This window comes from Lupinus angustifolius, chromosome LG02 (genome assembly GCF_001865875.1).
Source record: "Lupinus angustifolius cultivar Tanjil chromosome LG02, LupAngTanjil_v1.0, whole genome shotgun sequence".
NCBI lineage: Eukaryota > Viridiplantae > Streptophyta > Magnoliopsida > Fabales > Fabaceae > Lupinus > Lupinus angustifolius.
Genome location: NC_032010.1, coordinates 17,626,112 through 17,626,622, shown reverse-complemented (window position 1 = coordinate 17,626,622; position 511 = coordinate 17,626,112).

The window sequence follows — 511 nt, the reverse complement described above, 5'->3', positions numbered from 1 at the left end:
CCATGAAATCAATACCCCAGACATCAAACACCTCGCAAAACAACATAGGTTGTTGAGGCATCTCTTGTCTCCAAGAAAGGGTACTACCTACTCTCTGACACTGCTCACAAGTGCTACGAATCCTCCATGCATCTTTGAAGATGGTGGGCCAATAAAATCCAGAGTCAAGCACCTTTCGTGTTGTCCTTTGGGTACCAAGATGGCCACCCACTACAGAAGAATGACAAAACTGAAGGACTGACTCAATCTCATGATCTGGAGTGCATCTTCTAGTAACCTAGTCAGTATACAATCTCCACAAATAGGGATCATCCCAAACATAATATTTAGCATCACTCTTAAGTTTATCATTTTGAGCTCTAGATGCAAGTGGAGGAAAAACAGATGCAACCAAATAATTTACAATATTGGCAAACCAAAGGGTAGGGAAAGAAACAAAAATATTAAAAAGTTATTCATCAGGAAAATCATCTCTGATAGGCATCATATCAACAACTCCTTCAACCCTGCT